The sequence below is a fragment of the Heliconius melpomene genome, chromosome W (genome assembly GCF_056956725.1).
Source record: "Heliconius melpomene rosina isolate 202511_hmr_F chromosome W, ASM5695672v1, whole genome shotgun sequence".
Classification (NCBI taxonomy): Eukaryota; Metazoa; Arthropoda; class Insecta; order Lepidoptera; family Nymphalidae; genus Heliconius; species Heliconius melpomene.
In genome coordinates this window covers 1-8,287 of record NC_140410.1, presented here as the reverse complement: position 1 = coordinate 8,287, position 8,287 = coordinate 1, and the positions used below count along the sequence as shown (strand labels likewise).

Here is an 8,287-nt window from a genome sequence, read left to right as displayed (position 1 = left end):
ACAAATTATGTTCCTTAGATTGAAAACATGTATGTACTATATTTTTATTTTTAACCTGATTAAGATTGCAATTATTGTTTATTGTATCCTTTAAATTGTTGTTCTCAGGAGGACTAGGTGACTCAAAATTTGTACTTTCTTTACCCAGTTCATCAATAACACTCTCCGGTAATATTTCTTCAATTTTTTTAAACATTTTTAGCATAAATTCTTGATCTCGTAATAGTATATTTGAAATATCAGGCTCATAATTTTCTACTTGTGAGATATTTTGAGTTAAACTTGTCTTAGTTTCATATTGTACTCCTGAAAAGTATGAATTTAAATTTGAATTGTTTTTACTCAATGTATTATAAAGTAAGTCAGATCCTTTCTCTTTCTCTTCGTCTACCAACATTTCCTTAACTGTAGATTCAGCTTCTAAATTAGCACTACTGTCAAAAAAAATATTTTGTGTGTTAGCTTTTGACATAAAAACATTATCTATGTTAAGAGAAGGTATATTTGTCTGTTCTGAAACAAAAGAAGAATTCGAAGAAAAATAATTGAGTTGATCTCTTTCTTTATCATGGTCATTAGAACTTTTAAATAAAGTATTTCGTGAATCTAAATCTATTTTAGCAATTTCATCTACCAGATCTATACATTCTACGACAACTTTAGGATTATCTGGAAGACTTTCTTTTTTTAAATTATCTTTTCCTCTATTACAACATAAATCAGAACAAAAAATCTTAATAGAAAATAAAATTACGATCATAGGAGAGTTATAATTTTTTAATTTTATAAAAAAATTAATTACAATTATTTTGAAGAAATTAAAATTCTTTTAATTAGTGTAAGAGGACATTATTTAAGATTTAAAAATTTTCTTGATAGCTTAAAAGATTTAGACTATAGTTTGTTTGTATTTACGATTTTATTGTAAGAAGAATAGTTGATCATCAAATTATAGTTCTCATCTCAAACAATATATTCTTACTTATTTTTATGCTTTTATTTAAATTTTACATCACTAAATTTCTAAGAATACGTAATAATTAAAAATTTTAATAATTCTTTAAACATAAAATCTTTGGTTTTTTAAATTGAATAAATTTTAATATTTTCATAGAGATTCTTGTTTAAACATATATTTTTATTTATTACTGAATTATTTTCATTCTATGTTCTTGAAAAATAACAAGAATTTTAATTTATCATGTTTTAATTTTTATACAAGATTAAAATATTTTGGTAATTGACTATGAATGTTAACAAGGACTATTAAATTTGCTTTTTGAATCATAGTATTTTGTTGTAGAAGGTAATCATACGTGTTAAATTGATTTTATGACAAAATATCAATAATATTGTTAAGAAGCTAAGAATTTATTAACTAAGTTTAAAAATTTTAGACGCTTGAAATTCTTAAAGTTAGTTAGTTAAAAGCCATACTTTCTTTGAACTTATAACAGGAATAGTTCTTTTAAAGATTATCTATTTCTGATTATTTTGTTGATTCAAGGTTTTATACTAATAAACCGTATCTTAAAATATTTTGAAGTATAAAATCTACATATTGACAAGAGTTGAAGGCTTATCTATAAATGCTAAAATCATCATATGCCGTAGACTTATATGTCAAAAAATTAAACATTTAACAATGATTAACCATATAGTATTATTTCTTGTCTATCAAATGTATATTTTATACGATAAAACAAAGTTTAAAGCTTGTCTTTTTGTTAATAATTTTTTTATAAATAAAGCTCATTTATTTTGTTTTAACTGTCAAAAACAAACAAGATTTATCTGAATTATAGAGAATATTTAACTAAATAAATAACCAAAACATATGTAGTAGTGTTTTAAGAATGAAAAAAAATCGTGGTTAGATTTAAAAAGAAACAGAAAACAACTTTTTTAGATCATTAAAATATTTTTTTGAGGACATATAAAGTTTCGTCTTTTATTTTATGAAGTCAAAAATTTCTATTAAAAAGCCGTATTGGCATTTGATTTCCATGTGGTCATATGTATTTCTTCAAAAGTCCTTATCCTAATGGTATCTCCTCTTTGACCATCCCTTCTCAATTTTTCAAGTGGGTTCTTTAGCACTTTTGATGGAACATATCCTTCAATTCTACTATCCTTTGCCAATCTCTCTTTTCATGTTTATAAAAGTTGATTACTAATTCATACTAAATAATCACGTATGAGATAATCCAATAAAAGTGTAAATGATCTTAAATATACAGTAAAAGGGAATTTTAAAACTAATCTTGCAAATAAAATTAGTTATTTGTAATATATACATCTTATCTAGTGTCTTATATCTCAATTTAAATTTTGTTACTGTTGGAATTGAACATGGGTTTATTTAAAAATATATTTTTATGGTAAAAATGATTTTAACAAATCATCAAAGAGTTCTAATCCCGACAGTTACAGTCGCAGTTTTTTATTCTATTAAACTTGATAGATGAGAAGTGATACCAAAAAAGAACCAAGAAAAACAAAATGCATTTAATGACTTTTTAAAAAAGGTATGAGGTAAAAGATTTTGTAACGAAATTACAAAAAAATTTACAAATAATCAAGTAGATGACCGGTGTAAGATCATATATATTGAGAATTTATAGTTAGTTTTAACGAACAATTAAACCAAGACAAGGTTTATTTTTTAAAAACTTTATAAAAAAATTGTAGAAGAGAGTGGAAACTTCAAAGTAAAAAAAAGTGATGCCTAGTAAAACATGTAATGAAGAAATAATCACAATCTCAGATAATTTATGATTGGAAAGTAATAGGAATGGAATAAAAAGAAATACAGACAAAAATCTATTTTCAGGCAAAGGTTACGATATATATGTTCGGCATGGATTAAGGCAAGGCTAGCGGTTATGTTCTCCCGGAATCAAAGCTTAATGTTTAAAATAGTGCTTGCCGCACAAGGTCGCTAAAGGGTGGGATTTAGTGATCAGGAATCTTACGGTACTAGAGAGGGAATGAACCACAGTTTACCCGCAAGAGTCTCTATAAAGATTTCCTTTTACTTTGTCATACAAAAAAAAGACAAATCTTCACAAGTACATAGTGGATTTTATTTAATAAACATTGAAAACCCGTGCAAAGCCCCAGCTTTTTTGGATTAAAATTTTAACTATAAATCCTAAAAGGTCAATAGTAGAGTTATTTAGTTTATTAAAATTCTTTAATTAAAATTTTTTTTTGCCAAGTTTGAAATTATAACACGCTTTTAGAAGTTTTATACTCTCTTATTCTTTACTTCTACTAAATAAACTATTATGAATCCAATTAAACACATCTACTATTTTGGAACCACAAAATCTTAAACTCTTTGTTATGGTCCTAAAAGGTGGACACATGTCCTCTAATTCTTTAATTGACTCAGAACAAAAAGATGCAAATTTTTAGTACCATTCACGAAATTTAATCCTGAGGTACGCTTTTATAAGGTTATAAATAATAGAGAAAGGCGATGGAAATCCAAAATACTTGTAAGCATCTGCTATAAAAGCTTTAAAAAAGTTAATAGGAGTTAACTTTTCCTCAGGTAAATTCAAAATTGATCTTGAGTCTGGATCAGACAAGTATTTGGCCAATTCGCTAATTTTTCTAAATCTTTTTTGAGCCTCTCTTTTGAATCCTCAGAATATTTAGGGGAACAGTTCATTTTTGGGACCTCTACCTCTTAGATTGTCTAAATAGATTTTTACATATGATGAAGAAATCACTCTCATCTCCCCATCATCATTCTTAAGATCTCTGCTTTCTTGTGAATCATTTTCATCCATATGATCCATTACCTGTTTTATGTAATGATCTCTTTGCTTAGACTCAACGTCAGGTATTATTTCCTCTCTTACTTCCAGTTTTTCTTCCTTTATAAACATCCAAGGAAAAATAAACTTTCTAATATGAAACAAGTGCCAATAAAGTGTTATAAAAATAACGATAGCTATGATTTTTTTTGTCGTTCCTTTATTTGCATAGACACTCAAAGAACTTAACATACAGGGGTGTTATGAATTCCTATAATAAGAATATCATCGTATATTTAGTTAAATTCTAACTGAAGGGTATGATGAATAATGACGAAGAAAAACTACTAATATTAAAAATCACTCAAATAAGACGTTTAGGGTATGAATTTTAGTGAAATTTATAAAAGAACTTAAATTTCATTCAAAACATCAATTTTAATGAAGCTTTTTCAAATAAAGAATTTCTTCTTTAGAATATGACAAGAGACAACTAGAGTTGTTTATTCAAAAGATCATTGATTTGAATGTTTAATGATACAAACAAAGGTAAAATTTATACGATACTTTAACATTCTAATATCGCTTTTTATATACTTTTAAGTAACCATAAATAAATTTTAAATTGTTAAAAGTTTTATTTACTGTTTAAAATAAATTTAATTTAAAAGAATCTTAAATTATAGAGAGTGTTTTGGTTCAAACTGAAAAAACTTATTTCTGGCTTTCTAGATTATTGATTTGTTACAAAAAGATTGAAAAATCTTGCTGTTAAGGATTCTTAATACAAAATTAAATCTAAGAATCAATAAAATTTGACATGAAAGCTAATAAATAAGAAAAATATTAAATTAAAGAAAACTTGTACAAAAGTAAAATCTGTAGTTAGAAAAAGGCAAATAAAATGACTTTTAATGAAGACAAAACAAGAACAATTCAAGAAAACACAGCAAAAAAAAGGCAGATTACATTTCTAATTTTAGTAATTTTTTTCATTTATAATGGAATAAATATAATCTTTAGTACCAAAAAATGGTTTTACACAAGACAATATTGATTTTATTATGTGAGATCTGCATATTTTTTTAACCTTCGTTGTGATTATTTAAAAATAATAGTTTGTACTAATATAGAAAGAATATTTAGTAAAATTTTTTTTATCATCAAGAGATTAAACGAACACATTAAATTTTCCTTTTATAAGTTTTTCATTGTAAAATAGGTAATTTCATATTAAATAAGGTTTAGTAATCTATAGATCATTATCATAGTAAAAAAAAAATAAAATAGAAATACAATTCTTTTAAGCTAAACTTTCCAAGTATGCTGAGATGTAATCTACCCTTTTCTTGCTGTGTTTTCTCGATCTTTGTTTTGTTTTTTCTGCAATTAAAGTTATTTTATTTATTTATTTAAAATAGAAATACAGGTTTACCGTTACAGTTATTCGTTTGATATGCAGATTAATAGATTTTTTAAAAAGTTTTGGCCCAAGTGTACTTTTTAACAATTCCAAAAAACCCACCAATAATTTTAACTTTATTTTTTTGTGTAATTGTAGGCTTAAGTTATTAAATTTCTAGCAGAAAAAGTAATATGATATACAAAATATCATAAAGATATGTTTTCCCTCCAAGTGAGAGGGAAACAGTGTGATTGGTTGATTTACCCTCCAATTATTATAAATAGATTTACCCCAAGAAGGGTAAGAAATGTTGAATACAAGATTAAATAAAAGTATTCTTGATTTGTTTTTACGTGGTGGATACCACAAGTAAAAAAATATTTTTTTGCACAATCCTCAACTTTACGTTTTTTTAAGCAAAAAGTAATAGAAATGATTTAGTATCTGAATTTTAAGACTTGACTGAGCTTAAAAATTACTTTAAATCTACCATCAAGGTAGTTATTATAACCTATTTACACATTTCTTGGAAATGTAATTTTTTATGTTTTCCAGTTGTAATTTTAGTTTGGTTGGTATTTCTACAAAACAAAGACTATAATTACTAAGCTTTTACTATTCGCTATTTAAAAATAATTTATATGGTTTTTATGCGTAACTTTCTTGAGTCAAAAAAACTTACCTAATTTAATAAATTTGTACATTAGGAAAAGTTTAGATGGATTAATTTAGCTTATGAATGTCTACAAGAGATGTTTAAAATTATGCAAATTGTCTTATGACTTTTAAATTTCCTATTTATGTATCTTTCCTTCTGTGCTCTAAAAAAACTAGAATATATTTTTTAAGATTGCAAAACTAGATGTAAGCTTCAACACTAGATTGCCTAAGGCAGTCATTTTGACTGCTTTTAGCATATTTTTATATGGGTATACCCCAAGTTTCAGTCAATATAGTGTTAATGCAGATAGAAAGATCATTTCTTTTTTATACAGATCAATGCTAATAAATAGGGCATAAGCACTGAGTTGTATCTATGTACTTGACAAAACAGGTCGAATGAACTTTATGTTAGAAGTCTACAAATCGACTTTAAAATAATAGTAATAATCTTACCGTGCTATAAAATGTTAACTTTCACTCTCTTTTTTGGTTTCGAATTTTAAGCACAGCCTGACTTTTAGAATAATAAAGATTGAAGTTTGGGTTATATCTATGTAAATATATGTCCAAAAGCAGTCAAAATGATCTCCTTTGACAAGAAATAAAGAAAAAGTAAATGCAGTAGTTTAAATTGTATTTATCTTCAAAGAAACCCCGAGGCAAATGAAGACGACAATTTGGGAGATACATAAAATTTTCGCTGATAAAGGTCTCAATTACATAAAAAACTTGTATTGTACCATGTGTTAGGACTTATGATTGTTTGATATTTAATTTTCACGATACACATAGACAAATATTTGATATTTCAGTCTAACCCTAAGATCTATATTCAGTTATTAGTCTTAAAAAGCATCTCCAAAGAGTTTAGAAGAAATTAAGATATCGATAATGCTGTAAAGGTTGAAAGTACTTAGATCTAAAATTTTAGAGTAATAGAAAGATTTGTAACATTTTTTAACTCTATGATAAATTATTTTACATAATTAACAAAACCTGAAAAGAATAAAAAAAACTGTAAATAAAAGGTAGATTATATCTAAGTACAAATTTAGCTTGTAAAACAAAGAATGTCTATTTAGTCTGCTAGTGGATTAATTAATGATGACTACTGGAATTTGATTTTAATAACATTAAATGTATTACTGTAAAGATAATGTTTTTGATTTATGGTGGACTAATATAATAATTTTTATTGTTGTTTATAGAATAAAACTTCTTTAGCGAAGTATGGTACTGTTATTGATACCTACTTTATATTGTTAGAATTTGACTTTAGTGCATCAATACTCGTATCAAAAATGGTCTCCTGTGTAGTTTTAGAAGTACTCATAATAAACGTGGTTCTATACAACTATTCCTTGTTTAACTTTTAAAGGTCATTTTATAAAACATATGCTTCACATCCGTACTTTAAGTCAAACACTTTCTTATATTGTTTGCAGTAACTAGTTACCAGTCCATCTCAAGTCATCATTCATGAAGTTTTACAGATCTATAATTTTAACAATACTAAATAGTTATCTGTAAATAATTCATACTTATGCTTTTAATTTACATCCACAGGTCTTTAATTTATCAAGTAACGTGATTCTTACTTCGACAATCCTAAACTTTTAATTTTAGCCTATTTGAAATTTAAATATTCAGTTAGTTATATGTAGTATTACAAGAAACAGAATTTTTTTGTCTATTCTAGTTACAACTTGATATTATATAGATATTTATAAACAAAGTAGCTTCTACAAACGACAAAAATTATCTCATCATTTTGTTAAAAATTACGGCACCTTGATTTCCCAAGCGGTCTCCCACCTTAGTACTCACAAGGCTCATACATTCTTAACTTCGGAGATCTGACGGGATCTGGTGATTTTCTGTGGATATGGCCGTAATTATTCAAGCAGTTTGAATGAAATTTATTTGTATAGAAATCAACTCCTATCTGTAAAGAAACTTACTTATAGGTATCAGATTAAAAAAATTTTTTTTAATTACATATACATAAATAAATTCAACATACATACCAATGTAAAGTTAATTTGTTGTTTCATTTGATACCAAGTTGCTATTAAGATATAATGCAATTCATAGTAAAAAATTATTTGACCTTTTCTTTAAAAATCTTTTTTAAATTTTATATTAAGATAAATACAAGGTAATTTCAAAATTTAATAAACTATTGCTTTTCTATTCTCAAGATCCATTTCTCCGATACTTATGTTTAGGTTTTAGTAATTTTAACTTCATGTAACTTTAAAGATAAAGTCTTTTAACAATTGTCTATTCATATAGATAAAAATTCTCTTATTCTTTGTAGACAGATTTTCTCAAATCATGTTCTACTTTAATTACAAATAAGGTACATCTCTATTTATTATATCTGAAATAATTGTTGTACTAAAGTCATTTTTTCTCTTTTAGAACTATTTTTTTCATTAAATAATTCTAA

The 8,287-nt window shown here is 25.4% G+C and overlaps 1 pseudogene; it reads right to left on the bottom strand.

Annotated features, from left to right (window-relative positions):
- Window positions 1–7,613: 7,613 nt before the first annotated feature.
- On the bottom strand, window positions 7,614–7,732 carry LOC146526699 (5S ribosomal RNA; annotated as a pseudogene).
- Window positions 7,733–8,287: the final 555 nt, after the last annotated feature.